The following is a 15,291-nucleotide window of genomic DNA, read 5'->3' as shown; positions in this document are numbered from 1 at the left end:
AGATTTTCACCTTGGGCCCGGTCCACTACTACAATTCCGTGACCACTTGCGACTTGAATCAAGTATCCAGGGAGGGATTTGAAAACCATCCACCAACAACCAGTTACACTGGAAATAAGTAAGATTACATACTGTATATGGGTTCAGCCACACTTCCACACTACACCTCTCATGGCTGCCACGGCACCTCGATATCCTCCATCCACTGCTTCTTCCCCACACTCCTCGCTCTGCCACCACTGCTGCCCCATCCACACCTCTCAGCACTGTTGTCCCTCCACTGGTGATTCCTCGGCTCACCTTCACCCTTCTCACTGTTGCCACTGCTGCTCCTCTGCATCCACCACTGTTGCCTCACCCGAGTGCTGCTGCTTCTCTGTGCCTCTCTTTCCTTCCCCAGTTCCTAGGGTCATGTACTGCTGATCCCATTTCCCCTCCACCTTTGCCCAGTACTGCTCTTCTCCCTCCTCTTTTTCCCAGTGCTGCTTCTCTCTCGTCTTCTTTCCACCTGTACCCTCCTGGACCATACAAACTCAAGTCAGTTCTATGGCGCCGGTAGTCTCACGCCATTCTCAGGGTGCGGGAAAATCAGCCAGCACTGCTTTAATGGCACGGGATGCTGGTGCCATGCAACTCAAATATAATCAGCTGAGTGCATGACTCCAGGAACTGCAAAGGGGAAACATGAGAATGGGATAGAGGCGGAGTGAAGGGGGAGATGCAATTAAGTAAGAAGAAGGAGTGGGGAAGGTGAAGGGAAAGCAAGCAAATGTAACTCCCTCTCCGGGGCTCTCCCAGGGCACACAACAAGTCCCCAGGGCCACCGTCTCTTCCGAATCTCTCTTTCCCTTCTCACGCACAGCCCACAGCTTTCAGTAGGCCATTGGGGTGCTGGCATTCTTCTGATGGGGAGGAGGACTAGCTTCTGACACTGTAAGCTCACAGGCGTGGGGACCTCGACACAAAGTCTCTCATTCTTTCTGAAGATACAAACTCCCTTGTACTCACTCTTGGATGTCCTGCTTTGAGGGCTTCCCAGACTCAGAAGAAACAGGCTGGATACTTGAAGAGGGTGTTAAAACGTGCTTACTGTAACCAAAATCTTTAACGTCCAACTCAAAAGAATAAATCCTCATAGAATGTGTCTTCACTGTGAATCAGTGTCTGTTGTTAGGAGGAAAACCAAGAATCCTATTCCTGAGGTTAGGAAGCAGACTCACAGCAGGGCAAGGATTCCCTGTCTCTTATCTGATGTTGAAAATTCACCAGATGAGCTTCTGGTGACAGAAAGCCCAAAATACAATATACTCGGTCCACAGGAAAAATTCTTTATTCTGGTGGGCAGGAATGGTGGTTAAAAGATTCCTCCCCAAAACTATAACAAACTCTTTCAAACTATAAAGTCTTCTTCCTTCCCAGGGTACTCCTACCCCCCTGGTTCTCTGCAGCAAGGACGACAGCCCTTTCTCCTACTCTCCCTCAGGCAGGGGTGACCTCCCTTCTGGGTAATTGCAGGTTTCAAAATAAATTCTTTGTAAAAGGACAACATTTTCCCAAAACACTCTCTCTCTCTCTCTTCCAAGAACAATCCCTCCCAGCCCTGTGGGGAGACTGATAAGGGCAGGATCCTTTTTTTTTTTTTCCCTTATTGGCACAGGCTGTGAGGCCTAAAGTTACATAGGGAACCACTCCGTCCTCTTCCTCTCACTGCAGAAATAAACTAGCACCGCACCTCTGCACGTGCACCACCAGATTATATAGGGCAACGGTTCTCAACAACTGTGCCGCGGCACACTGGTGAGCTGCAGCAAGATCCCTATTGTGCCAGAGCGGTTCCCCCCCCCCACCCCCATCCTTTTTCCAACAGTAGTGGTTTCCCTCCCCTCCCTTCTCCTTTGATCCTCCACAAGCCCCTACTGCCTACCGTGCTTTTGATAAGCTCAAGCCACCAGCCATTGTTTTCTTCCCACTGCAGCATCCTGCCTTCCAATAAGCTAGTTGCTCAGTGTGCACCCGCTGCACATGCAATACTGCCTTGTTGGTGGCAACTGCTGTTTGGTTGGTGCACTGCACTGCCACTGCTTTCTCTGCAACTGCTTGGCTGCTCAGTACCTCCTCGGTAAGTTCAAATACTCCAATGGCAACATCAAAATGCCATATAATGCATTATATCAAAATGGCGCCAACCACTGGAGTAAATGCGCCGCAGTTAATTAACTCTGGCACGACTCGGCAGACGGGTCACTTGAAGAAGAAAGAAGAGCAAGTCATCAAAGCTGCTCTGAAGCCCAGGCTCTGGGACTGAGCCTGACCCTAGGCCAAGGCCCAGGTGTCAGGAACTGCTCTCCTGGCAGGCTATGGCATTGAGCCTGGGTCCAGACTGAGGCCCAAGCTCAACCTCCTGGCCAGGCCCTTGCATCGGGCCTGGGTCTGGGTCAAGGCCCTGGTGACAGTGGTAGGCCTGGGCCTCGTCTCCAGGCCTAGGCTGAGGCCCAGGCATCAGGAGCTGGCGGGTCCTGGCTTATACTGAGGCCCAGGAGTCAGGATCCAGCTCCAGTGTAGAGCCTGGGTCCAAGTCAAGGTTCCGGTATCAGGACCCAGCCTCCAGGCCAGGCCATGGCATCAGGCTTGTGCCTGGTCTCTGGCCTAGGCCGAGGCCTAGGTGTCAGGAACTTGCCTTTCGGGTGGGCCCCAGCATCAGGCTTGGGTCTGAGTTGAGGCGCAGGGGCCAGGTTGCAGGGTTGGGTCCAGGCAAGAGCTCTGGCGTTGGCTGCAGCCCAGGCATCAGGACCCTGCATTGAGCCCGGGTCCTGTCTTAGGCCTCAGCGTAGGGACCTGGCCTCTGGGATGGGCCCTGGCATTGGGTCTGGGTCTGAGTTGAGGCCCCATTCTTGGGAACCAGCCTCCAGGCCAGGCCATGGTGTCAGGCCTGGGCCCGCGCTCCAGCCTAGGCCGAGACGCAGGTGTCAGGATCCAGTCTCTGGGCTGGGTCCTGGCATTGGACTTGGGTCCAGGCCAAGGTGGCGGCATCGGGATCCAGCTTTCAGGCCACGCCATTGTGTTGGATCTGGACCTGGACCTGTGCTCCAGCCTAGGCTGAGGCATTGGTCTTAGGTAGACCGAGACAGAGGTCATGGCAACCTACCATAACCTTGGTCTCCGCAAGGCCGAGGCTTCTGCCGGACCTAGGCTACACCAGCAGATCCCACTGGACTGGTAAGGGGGAGCTGGGGCAGTTCTGGCTCTGGAATTTTTCCAGGTGGGTGAGAGGGAGGGACAGGAGGCCTTGGGAGGCCCCATTTCTGTTTTTTTTGTCCATTACTTTTTTTAATGTTTCATTTGTTTTTTTTTCACATGAATGAAACTAATTTATGGAAAAAACCTCCTAAAAACAAACCAAAAAATGAAACCAAAAATTTTTCCCTGCCCTGCACATCCCTAATTGAAACTAAGCAGCAGAATACCTCATCTCGGTCACACATGCAGAATATAGACAGACCTTCATCAAATACAAAGAGACCAAAAAGTATAAATAGAAACATGCAGACAAAAACTGAACTGAAACAACAATAAGCCAGACTCTGTATGTAGTACAACAACAGATAAACAGAAACATTGCCATTCTTCATAAAACGTCAAACAATAAAATCAAGAAATATAAAACATTGATCTTAAAAGTAAAACCGTACTAATAAAATGTGTAAATATTTCAAAACAGCAGAATGATGAGCCATGAAAAAAAAGGGGGCTGGGGGGCAATAGTGGACAGCCGGCCGTATCGCGGCGGAGCATTTTCACCCGTCACGGTTGCAGCCATGCTGCCCACTATTGCCCGCATATCGCCATACCAAAAGGTGTTGCCCTTGCTCCATTCTTCTGACTGTGCGGGCAGACACTGCCCCCTGCTCCTTCTGAATGTGGTGATTGTTTCTTCTTCTTCCCATCCCCACATGGACACATGTAACACAACTTTCTCTTCTGGGCCCACATGGGTGGGAAGAACAGAGAGGAGTAATTGCTGTGGTCCTGCCACTGCTGTGCCATGCCCAGAACTGTGGCATTCTAGGCAGCTGACTGTTCTGCTTAGTGCATCTGCTGGCCCTGAGATCTGGACAGAGGAAGTGTCCAGGCTCTTCCTGCTGGGCATTAATAGGAACAGATGACTTCAGAATACTAAAATGTGCCAAATTTCTGGTGAGCACTATTATTGCTTGTTTTATACATTGCTTTTATTCAAAGTCTGCCAGTAATATATTACATTTATACATATTTATGTATATACAGTAAGTGCCAGTTGTATATTGTCTTGTATTTCTTAGGTGCTCATTTAAGCCCAAATTTTCAAATGCTGGCGCATGCAAAACCGGGGGATATGCACATGACCGGGCTGTGCGCACGCTGAGCGCATTTTAAAAATGGCCCTGCCACACGCGTATCTCCTGATATGCGCAGAAGTGAAAGGGGTGAGCCAGGGGGTGGGGTCTGGGTGGGGTGAGGGCAGGGCAGGGGCCGACCAGGACAGTGGCCATTAGTCCCTGTCCTGGGGAAGCGGGCGCCGGCAAGCAGCCTGCGCACGGAACTTGCTGCTGCTCAAAGGAGCACGTAAGCTCTGAATCAAAACAATTTAGAGGAGTTAGGGTGGATTTAGGGGTCGGGGAAGGTAGGGGGATAGGAATGTTCTCTCCCAATTCGCTCCTTAATTGGAGTGGACTGGGAGGGAACTGGGAAAGGTCTACTCGCGTGGCCATGCGTATTTTTTTTTTAAATCCCTCCCCCTTGCGCTCATGAGATGCCACTCGCCTACCCAGACATGTGCATATTATAAAATTGGTGCGTCCATGTGCGCGCATGTCTCTTAAAATCTACCCCGTGGGGAGCAATTTGCAAGACTGCCTACATTGATGCAAAGTTCACGAGTACTTTTACTCATGGACTTTGCACCAATTCTCAAAGGGAAAGTATGAGCATATTTTCCCTTTGAAAATAGTACCGAGAAAAAGTTCCTACAGAGATTTACACCTGTATTTTAATGCGGATATTTTTTACTGTACAAAATAATGTATGCAAACTGGAAAATGTAACCTACGTGTGTCATTTCCTTCCTCCAACTTAAACAAGCCCCCTGAAATTCATACTCCATGCCCACATACAAGTTTGCAAGCTGTTGATCTCTGTGGGATTTTGTTTATTGTATAATGTTTTTAAAAATTTTTTTTAGTCATCTATAGTTTGTAATTGCATATTTATTATTTAGTATTATAAACCGCTTCAATTGTTTCTGAAATATTGTATAACAAATTAAAAATCTAAACTACCCGGGTTAGCAATTTTCAGACAGCCGTTTTACCCAGAAATGCTTTTAGAAAATTGCTTTCACAAGATACATAGAACGCTAAACAACTTAACATTGAAGTTCTGGGATTGTTTAATTTCCTGTTTCCTTGTGCTGTGGAATCTGTCAGGCTGCAAGTTTCAGAGTGCAGAGAGATGGGGGTCTAAAATTAGGACTTGCTCAACTTGCATGACCTTCTCAGTTAACAGACTTCTGATAGTCTGAGTCTTTTACCAATCCCTGACCATCTCTTTGATAGCAGCCGATACAAAGCTAGTGACCTTGTTCTTTGTGCTGCTAAATAAATAGCCACTAGGGGGCATTCAACTGCAACATAACCTCCATTTTTCTCCTGAGACTGAGACAGAAAAAGTAATCATGCAGTGTTTAATGTAAGGTGGTAGACCTAATTACTTTTGCTTTCCATAAGAAATATCTGCTGTTAACCTTTTGCATTTGTTTTTTTGGTTGCAAGACCAATATTTACAATGGGGATAAACTTTAGCAGTCACAGGATCATGTCTTCTTGGTCATACACAATGCCCTGTCCCAAGCTTCTGTTCCGAAAAATAAACCAGTAAACCATGTCCAAAGTATTGATTCTGTGGCACAACAGCTGGCAGCCAAAATCTAGCAGTCCAAACACTGCAAAAATAAAAGTTCTGGTGCATACTGCCAGGTGTCAAGAAAGATGGAGGTTTTATTAACCAGTGACTCCTACTTTTTTATGCTAATTGTTTTACATTTAAATTATCCCTTTTTTTGAAACAGACAGTATGCACCAGAATTTAGTTTGGTTTCAGCTAATGTTAGTGCATGGGGGAGTCTGTTTTTGCTCCTAGAAAACATTTTCCTTTCCCTTACAAACATGCAGTATGGGGCTTCAGCTGGTCTGAGTGCTCATCTTGCCTACATATGATATCAGCATAGGGTTAGCATGCCAGGGAGGTGCCACTCCCCGGTGGGAGGGGATGAGGTGAGGGTGTAAAATCCCTGCTCCCACGTGAAGCAGGGGCCAGAAAGGAGTTAGAGAGTCCAAGATCTGGAGTCTGGTTGGAGCCATCTCTCTACAGAGTGGCACCTGTAGGCCTGTTCCCTTCTCAGAGACATTTGAGGGAGGTTCCTGGAAGTCCAGAAGTTAAAGAAGAGGGTCCTGAAGAGCTGGAGATGAGTGCACTAGGAGGTGTAAGAGGAAGGACAGCCTGCCTGGGAAAGTTCACCAGCCTCAGAGATTCAGCTAAATCATCCCGAGATTCCAAGGGAGAGAGAGAGAGAAAGAGATGAGGAGCTTAAGGAAAAGATTGCAGCTATCATACAGGTACTGGGAGGGACCTGGGTGGAAGAGGTATCCGTCCTAGCAGCTGATCAGTTTTTGGTGAAGAGAGACTGAATTCTGTTTTTCTGATTTTAGACTGATAACTGCTGGGTGCACTGACTAAGTGTATTTTTTTGGATTTTGGTTTTGTCCTGCCTGCCATCCAGTTCATTAGTATTTAGTTTATTTTTGAACAACAGTAGTGTGTGGTGAACTGTTTTTTCCCCTTGTGCTTAACTGGTGAGCAGGAAGAGCCCCTGAGAGTACAAAACCCTAAGGGCCTTGAAAGGACTCCTCTTTTCTTCCCCCTGCGCAGGAACCCCAGAAGGTTAAGGGGACTTGCGTTGTCCATGCCCTCTCCGTATGCCCCCGTGCTCAGGGTCAGAATGGGGTGGGAGCTACATTAGTGCTAGAGGAGAACTATTTTAGCAGTGGTAAATGCATTCCCCTACATCAGAGCTTTCCAAACTTTTCATGTTGGTGACACACTTTTTAGACAAACATAATTTCACGACATGGTAATTCAGTCTACTAGTAAACCAGAGGTTAAAGGTTAAACGAACGAAACATATTTCGACAATTTATGTATGTTTCCTTAAATATATACATAAATAAAATGTTTCACGACACAACCTATCTCATGAAAACCTTAAATTTATATTAAAAATATATATTCCAAGATTCATGTTATTGTTATAATTTATGAGAAACAATAATAAAACAAATTGTCTGTCCCCCACACACTCATCTCTCTCCTCCCCCCAGCACATGTCTGGCCCCCACACTTATGTACCTCGTCTTTTTGATTGTTGCCAGTTAAGTGCTTCACTCCCTTCCATGATCACCAGACACTGCTGCTTGCAGTCAGTACTCCTCATGGCCAGGCCTCATCGGCAGCAGCAGCCAATGCAAGGATGTCTGGGCTCGTTCCACCCACCAAGCCCCCCAAAAAAACGCGATTGACAGCAAAAATCACCCAATAATAAGCAACCCATAAAATGAAAAAAAAAAGTGAATCTCTAGAAAAAAAAAGCCCAAACTCGCATCAGAGTTGACCGGGCTTGCGCGACACACCTGCACACTGCAGGCGACACACTAACGTGTCCCGACACACAGTTTGGAAAGCTCTGCCCTACATCTTCCCTTAAAATATTAAATACCTGCCTTTTTAAAAACCCGGTTTCTCTCAGTTTTTGACTTATTCCTGATTCTTCCTTGCTTTGTGTCCAAAGTTTTCTAAATGTTGTCTGACTATTTTGCAATAAGATGCATATGCAGTTTGTTAGGCTGCGAGGTTAGCTTCCAGCTGCTAGCGACGCATTACCTTCACAGCGTACACGGGCTGCATAAGGGTGTGTGCACTCAGATCCATCCGATACGGGTAAGAAGAGTCAAAATTCCCCAACGAATTTCTGTAGGCGAATCAGATAAAAAAAAAAATCTTTTCCATCCTAAAAGCGAGAAAGGGCCACAGTTCTTCCATTTAAGCAATGAAAACATGAAGAAGCAGTGCTGTCTTTTTAAAACCGGTGGAGGTTAGCGCTGCAGGTGTTCCAGCTGCTGCGGTATTTTTATTTGAGCGTTCAGAAACTGGGAGGTTTGGGGAAGGGCCTTGCAATAGCTTCAGCCCGGTTTTGCCGTGGAAGTAAAATAAACTTTCTTGTACAACGTGAGTATAGTGAAGTTTGTTTTTTTCTTATCATTCCAGTTGTTAATTTGATTGCTAAAAGACAGTGCCACCATGGCTTTAGGTGGAGAGCCAGTAAAAGTAAAAATGTTTTTCTTTTGGCGAGAATAAATGTTTTTTTATTAATGTGGGGTCAGAAGTTGAAGATCAGTGAAACTCAGCATTGCTGACTCTGTTCTGTAGAATTTTAGGAAATCTTCCAGGTTTTTTTTTGTGAATATCTGGCAAAGAGAAGAATACATTTTATCCAGTTTCAGTCCCTTCTTTTTTCTGATTGCAGTGCAGTATCTGCAAGTGCTCTTTTTTTATACTGATAAAAATGTCAGCTATGTCCTACTCAAGAGGTGCCTTCATAGGGGCTAGTTTCATAAGCTGCACTATTGAATAGCACATGTTTCACATACTTTTTCCCATACTAACGTTACTTCTGATGTAACTACAGATTTTAGTATGGATAAAAGTGTGCTAAACCCTGGTGCTGGCACTGCATTAACATAGCACACATCCATGTAAAAGAAGATGCTGAAAAGGTTTAGCACAGAGATCAGCTATTACTCCCTAAATAAAAAGCAGTGCTAAAAATTGTGCATTAAAAAACTTCTGATATTAATGCAGACGTTTTACTTCAGGGTAGGAGGTGAAGTTCAGTTTTTTTGCTGAGATTTTACTTCAGGGGTCAGAATTATTCTAATTTTCCGCTGGGCTGTTACTTGGTGTGCAATAGTAGATAAATGCTGCGCTGTGACACTGCTGGTATGACACAGGTCCCTCTGTTTTTTCTTGAAAATGGATTATATTGCCATATTTTTCATGATGGAGGTTTTACACCAGGAATTGATGGTGAGAGAGAAAGAAGAAGGAGGCTCAGGCACCTCCTGTTCAGACTCCAAGCAGGACACGAGGGGCTATATATATTTCATTCACTCACTACACTATTAGGGCTCCTACAGGCAGATGTAGTGCTCAGTTCAATGGCTATTTTGGACTTGTATGAGGTACTTAAGGCCAACATAGATTCTTGGATGGCTCATAGGCCTGGCATACAGGCCTTGATTTGTCAAGAGGCACACTAGGCCTGTGCAGGAGAAACCTGGGGGGTTGCAGGCTGGCTGAAGATTTGCTGCCTTTCAGTTGTACTGAATCTCACTCAGTGGAGAAAGCCCCCTTCTTCCTGATCCAGCACCTCCCTTCCAGGTAGCATGCAGGGAACAGGAGAGCCTGCAGCAGACGGATCAAAGGGGAATCTGGAGAGACTAAGAATGGCTGAATCTAGAACATTGGAGGGAGGGAAAAGAGGTTGGGGGATGAGAGGGGGATTGACTAGGAGACATAAGACCTGTGTATGAAGAGAAGTGAGTGTATGTGTATGTATGTGTCATATTGGGGGATGCAAGGAGGAGCAAGACCAGAGCATCCCTCCTCTCCTCCCAGCACTGAAATTCAAATCCTCCCTCCCTTCATCTTGGATTCTATCCCCCAGATGCTTGAACCTCTCTTCCTTCCTTCCTACCCCTTCTCTCCAGATCCTGAAACCCACTCCCAACCCTTCCTACTCCCTCTTCCCCTTCCACTGTCTCTCTGCTAGATTCCTATTCTTCCCCGTCTCCCATATCCCTAGTCCTTTCCTTTTCACACTCCTCCCCCTTTCTCCCCACCCCATTCCTGATCCCCCTCCCTTCTTTCCCCTCCCCCTCCCTATCTCCTCCCTGTACTGATGCGTGAGAACTTTTCTCCACCCAAGAAAACTAATATAAAATTATACTAATTATAGTTATGACGACTTTATTTTTATAATGTAATATAAAAGATGGAAATGTTTGCCAATTTACTTCTGAATTTTTAAATTTTTTCCCCAACAGAATCTACCCCTGAGCTGCCACAGGAAACTAGGGGACTGTGCCTTAGACCTTCTGCTCCCTGTTGTCCAACCTCGGGGGGGGGGGGGGGGGTGTGTGACAGCGCCAATGGTGCCTAGGGGTGCCAAAATTCGAAATCCATCACTGATGACATAAGGCCTGATCAAGCACTTGGGAGCACTGCTTTTTCTGGACTCTGGATCCTTCCAGAATACTGTGACTGTCATGGTTAAAATGGAGCAGTCTACTTTCTTCTGTCACTTTAGGCAGCAGCCGCGGGCAATGAAAAAGAAGATTCTCACAGTGCATTTTGTAGCTTCAGGAAAGGATGGAATGGAACATGATGACGCAGGCCTTCTATGCTACTGCAGACATGCCAAATGTGAAGGAAGCAATAGTCCTCACTCATGCTTCCCTATTACCTGCATTGAATAGGAAACGGCCTCCCAGGGCTTTCAGATGTATGTGCTGGAAAACTTCACCCGATAAGGTGTGTGTATGCACAGTCCTTATCCAGGACTAGGCCCCCAAGAAAAAGTAAATTAACTCCTGCACTCACAATCTTATAACTCTATGTCTATCCTGGGCTCCTCTCTTTGTTCAGGATTATCCAGGAATTTGTAATTTCCATTGTACAGGTGCTGGTCCTCCTCTTCAGTGGCAAACTGTATTCAGGGTTTGGCTTCTAAGCATTCTCATGCTCTTTCCCTTTTCTCGGGCTTCAAAGAAAGAAGCTTTACACAAAATCTGTTACAAACCTTCAGTAAGTTGGTGAGTCCCGCAAGCACAGTCTATAAACCATCACTAGCTACATGGGTGCATAAATGACTTTTAGGTGTTTCTCTGGAATCTGTAATTTTACCCTCTCCCTTTCATGAAATACCTTTGAAGCAGAACAAAAGTTCTGCTTTTCAAGACTCATAATTTTTTCTAATCACAGGGGCTCTTCTTGCACACTAGTCCAGTAAAAAGTCACAAAAACAACAAACACTCTCAAAGGCAAAAATTAAGTCCTTTATTGTAACTGATGGTAGAGTAAACAAAGCAACCAATATACCAGTAGATAGTGTACCAGAGCAAATAAATTCCAAAAATGACATAAAACATGTCTAAGTCTTTTTCCGCAAAATTCCTCCACCTCCCACTGTAGTTAGCTCTTATGGGAAGGAAGCCTTCTTCCCTGGGCCCTCTCCAGTATTTTGTTGGTAGAGCAGGCTGTCTTCTGTCTCTCAGAATCTCCTCTCAATGGAACCTCAGGCTGATCGGAGAGGTCAGTTAGAAGCTCCCTAGGGCCTTCCTCTGGCAAGCAGCTTCTCTCCGATGTTCCCAAAGAAAATCCTCTTGATTTTCTGTTTCTGAAGTGATCCTTGCTTCCTTGGACCTTCATTCCCAGACGTCCACAAGGACGCTTCTCTCTGCACACAATGGAATCCCAGTTCTTCACCTCTCCAGGACTCCTGAATTTCTTTCTCTCATAGGCACTGCTTTGCCAAAAGAGAGCTCACTCTCTATACCTGGGGAGGGGATAAGACCCACCCAATGGCCTTCAGAAGGAGAGAAACTTGCAGCTTCAACCTTGTCCAAAGGCTGGTTCTGACTCCCCCCCTGTGTCTCATAGGTGCAGGAATTTTTTGAAACTCAAATCCCTCCCAATGGGGAGTGGTACATCTCTCTCCATCACACCTATACTACCCTGACCTCGCAACAGGGGCAGGATCTGATTGAGACCCCTGACTCAAACCAATTAAAGCCACAGCTGCCATATAAGTGAAGGGCAAACTGCGTACAGGGTGCAGAATTTGACACCCTGATACAGGAACTTGTGCATAAAGATTCAGAAATAATCTAGTACCACTATTTCTCCTTAAGCATCATTTCAGTATACAATAATCTTGCTGGGAGGAGGGGTGATGAGAGGAGGGGATAAAGAGTAGAAGGCTCAAAGATTTATTGTATGCTCTTTTTACAAAGACATTTGATTGCTGTTACTCATTTTGAGCTTGATTCACTGAGTTTCCTTTTCCCACTCCACACAGAATGTTTTTGATGATTTTGTATAGTGCTCTCCAGTCTCCACTGCAAAGTTAGGAACCACTAGGCAAGCAAGACCAGATTTCTGAAGCTTCCATTTAGGCTCAGGAAGTGGCTTATTATTGTACAAATGAGTCAAAGCAGGTTCACTTATTCCTAATGTTAGTCAAGTTAGCAGCAATGCATTTTGGCACACCTAATGCTCCTTCCCCCGGTCTCTCTTAAATTCAATTAGAAAGATGTTCTCTTACATTTTTCAGTACAGACTACAACATCCAGAGTTAAATATAATATGGTTTTACTGATCATGTCAAAGTTTGCCACTCTTTGAAGTTGCAGAGGATGTGGTACTGTATATGGCGGGTTGAAGGGGCTGGCTTTTCTGTCCTTCATTGCATGCCTATATAGTTAATTACAGACTTTAAGAGCAAGTTAAAAGAGGACAAGAGAAAGGAATTTACAGTTTTGGCATGAAGACCAATAAGCCTACACACAAATATTTGACTATAATACAATGCTCTATCTTGTTTGCAAGTATTTCCATCAAACACAGTCAGAATTTCATTCTAGTAATAGCATTAGATCCCCAAATGCCTTAGAGAAAAATCCTGACTACATGATGTATATTTGTTAGAAAGATGCTACATATATTACATCATGTTGTACTGTGTCACATATAAAAATAATGCATTATTCTACATGTTAAACATAATTTTGTTCATAAGACATGCATAGATACAAAGTAAGGCAGAATATTTCTATACCACTTAGGACCGGATTCACTATGGGTTTATTTTTTTTACCCTCCTATGTCTGTGGGAAGGAAAGCTTAGTGAATCAGGCCTTTCATGATGATGCAGAAGAAAGCTGCAATTCTTGCGTCTGTTCTAGCTTTGGAAACCTTGCAGAACAAAAAAAGTGAAAATATATCAACAAAATGCACAATTATATCTAGGACCACGGATTCTACCATGGAAATTTCTGCTAAAATCCAGGGAGAGAGCTGGGGTGCAAAAAAAAGAAAAGAAAGAAAGACCAGCAACTACACGTATCCTCCAGTGCAGTGGTTATCTGGGGGCCCCATTCAGTACCAGGGCTTAGTCCCAAATCAGTCCTGCAAACCTAGCATGGATTTGCCAAAAGGAGGGGAGGATTAACTCTGGTGCCCTAGGTGTTTAGATGGTATAACACCAAGGAGACACTCAACAAATTATAAATAGTGTTTCAAAAATAAAAGTCTTTACTGAAAAAATAGTGCCATTTAAACAAAGTGGCAATTTACAGTCTTAGGAATCCAGAATACTGATACTGTGGAAACAAATGTAATAGAGTCGTTAATGAATGATTTGCATTATGCACACTCTGTCCATGGAATGGTAATCCTAGCTGTAGCAATTTAATGCATGCAATTGGACACGCTTTGAGTGTTGACAGACATAAGTCAATTTTCAGATTTTTTGATGCAGTTAGGCATATGAAGATGCTATTCAAGGAAAGACATTTTGCACAAAGCCAAGAACATTTTAATGTGGTCTTTTCCATATCTGCTAAACTGAGATATGATTTCTAAGATGCTGATATTCAAAAAATCTAGGCACCTAAAATAAGGAGTTGGGCATCTAGATCTGGCACATTGAAAATTCTCCCTATCTGAGCGCCTAAAAATAGGCACCTAAAAAGTGGGTGGAGCTAGAGGAAGGTTCAGTTTGGGGTTTTGAAGTTAGGAGCTCACTGATGATTTCCAGTGCTAGGTCCCTCACCTGAACAGCAGTCTAAATGTAAGTACATCAGTTTCAGACTCCTAAATGTAGGTGCCTATTTTCAGCCAACCTGGGATCCTAAGTTTTAAAAACTTAAGGCCTGATTTTTCAAAAGCATTTACATGGTAAAACTAGGTTTTACCCATGAAAATGCACTGTACCCATGTAAGTGGGCTTTTGAAAATTACTATAATACATGGCATTGAATTGTCAATAGGTGTTACGGTCGTGGAACCTTGAGCTGGTTGAGACTGTAGATAATATACTGTGGGACCCCACAGGAAGCGTCTCAGCCGGGAGGCGGCGCTGAAGATACTCTAGAGAAGACTTCACCACTGGAAGTCCGCAGTCCCCCCAGGTAGAGTCCGTAGGAACCCGGACCTCTTGGACTTAGGCAGGACCCTATGCAACCAAGGATCCGGGCAGCGGCCGAAGAGGTGGATGATGAGGCCGACTGGGCCCAGGAGGCTGGAAAGATCTTCACCCTCAGAAGCCCGCGGCTCCCTGGGAGGAGCCCGTGAGAGCCCGAGCCGCTGGGAATTAGGAGAATCCTCTGACCAACGGGTACCAGATACCTGAGGAGGTGGAAGAGGCCGAAGATGGAGTCCAAGAACGAAGCCGGGTCAGAAGCCAGAGGTACGAAGCCAAAGCCAGGGGCGTAAGCAGGAATCAGAGTCGTAGGACGGAGCCAGGTCGGAAGTCAGAAGTCAAACCAAAACCAGGGGCGGGAGCTGAAGACGAAGTCAGGAGACGAAGCCGGGTCAGAAGCTAGAAGTCTGAAGAAGTGATCCAAGATCCGGACGCAGCAACTAGTAGCTCAGAAGACTGAGAGAACCTCGTTGCAAGGCACTGAAGATGTCCAGAAGCAGGGTTTAAATACCCTGATAGCGTCTGACATCATCCAATGCAGGGCTAGGGTTTTCCCACGCTGGCCCCTTTAAGAGGGACTCCTCCTCGCGTGCGTGCGTGCGTCTAGGGGGCGGGGCCAGCCACGGTGGATCATTGGCGTCTCTCCCGAGGAGGGAGAGACGCGCTGGAGGCCATGCAGGCCCGAGGAGGACCCGAAACGGCCCGGGCCGTCCCCGAGGTAGGTGGAGGGACCGGGGCACGGCCCGGGACCGCAACAATAGGTTTTACCCGCGTTAATTGCACTTAATGTGAATAAACAACTTTTGAAAATTGCTATGATAGTATGCAACATTTACAAATGTAACTCCTTTGAAAATTCATCTGTTAGAGATTTATAGTCACTGTGCCAGTGAGTGAGAAAGTTAACTCACGTAACTTTAATTGGATATTCAGCGGCTCAT

General features: G+C 45.7%; 1 long non-coding RNA gene across 1 annotated transcript in view; it reads left to right on the top strand.

Annotated features, from left to right (window-relative positions):
* Positions 1-6,363: 6,363 nt before the first annotated feature.
* The window catches only part of LOC115093763, a 30,611-nt gene continuing 21,683 nt past the window's right edge, over positions 6,364-15,291 (top strand). The window contains exon 1 of the long non-coding RNA XR_003857400.1: positions 6,364-6,650. This is a non-coding gene — a long non-coding RNA (uncharacterized LOC115093763). The remainder of the gene's footprint in view (positions 6,651-15,291) is intronic.

The sequence above is a fragment of the Rhinatrema bivittatum genome, chromosome 6 (assembly GCF_901001135.1).
Source record: "Rhinatrema bivittatum chromosome 6, aRhiBiv1.1, whole genome shotgun sequence".
In the NCBI taxonomy this organism is placed as follows: Eukaryota; Metazoa; Chordata; class Amphibia; order Gymnophiona; family Rhinatrematidae; genus Rhinatrema; species Rhinatrema bivittatum.
This window is presented reverse-complemented; position numbering and strand designations above follow the sequence as displayed.